This window comes from Vombatus ursinus, unplaced genomic scaffold, assembly GCF_900497805.2.
Source record: "Vombatus ursinus unplaced genomic scaffold, bare-nosed wombat genome assembly UNPS02014775.1, whole genome shotgun sequence".
Classification (NCBI taxonomy): Eukaryota; Metazoa; Chordata; class Mammalia; order Diprotodontia; family Vombatidae; genus Vombatus; species Vombatus ursinus.
The window spans coordinates 17,358,123-17,359,008 of record NW_020954553.1 but is presented as its reverse complement, the minus strand read 5'-3'; positions in this window follow the sequence as shown (position 1 = coordinate 17,359,008).

Genomic DNA, 886 nt, shown 5'->3' with positions numbered 1-886 from the left:
CTTCATCAAAAGTGCAACAAGACAATTCTGCCTTTCTCATTTTCTCTTTATGGTGGCGTTTCTGTGTTAGGCTTGCTTGGAATACCTTACATTTCCTTTTTACCTTTCTAGGTGAAATGTGTTTGCCTTTTTGAAAATTCTCATAGATTTTTTGTAAGCCTAGGAAAAAACTGAATCCATAATGGAGAATCTCTCTAAAGAAGTGAAAGAGAGATGAACAGATATGGCACATGAAATGCTGAATAATGAGAGAAAATTTGGCCCAAGAGAAATAAAAAGTTGTTTCTTAAAACATATGAATGTAATAATAATAACTGGGACTTATATAAAGCTTTAATGTTTATGTAGTTCTTTATATATATTACTAATTCTATATTAGTCAAAATAACTGACTTTTGAAGATAGGCTACATAGAGAAAACTTAAGACTCATTGTACTCTCAAAACAAGTAAATCAAAAAACCCGAATACTACAATGCAGGAGATAAAAAAAAAATCTATTTAGAAATTCTGTGCACAGACATCAAAGCATCAATTGAGAGAGTCCACAGATAATTGACAGAACCCCCACCCCCAACTCATTTAAACTCTAAGATATGTGGTAGTTGATTTGATTATTTTAATGACAAATAGTGAATTTTATAAGCAATCAGGAGAAAGATCTGGTGATTTAAATAATACAATATTATGAGAAATTAAAGGAATAGAATAATATATTCCCAAAGTCTGCGAGCTCCAGTTGCAATCCAAACCTGAGCCAAATTATCGCTTAAAAAGATGCATATTTAACACAACAGAAACATTTGAGGCATTCCTGAAAAAAAAAAGGAATACAGAAATAAGTTATATTAAAATTTTGACTTGACACTCCCAAACAGAAGCACAAG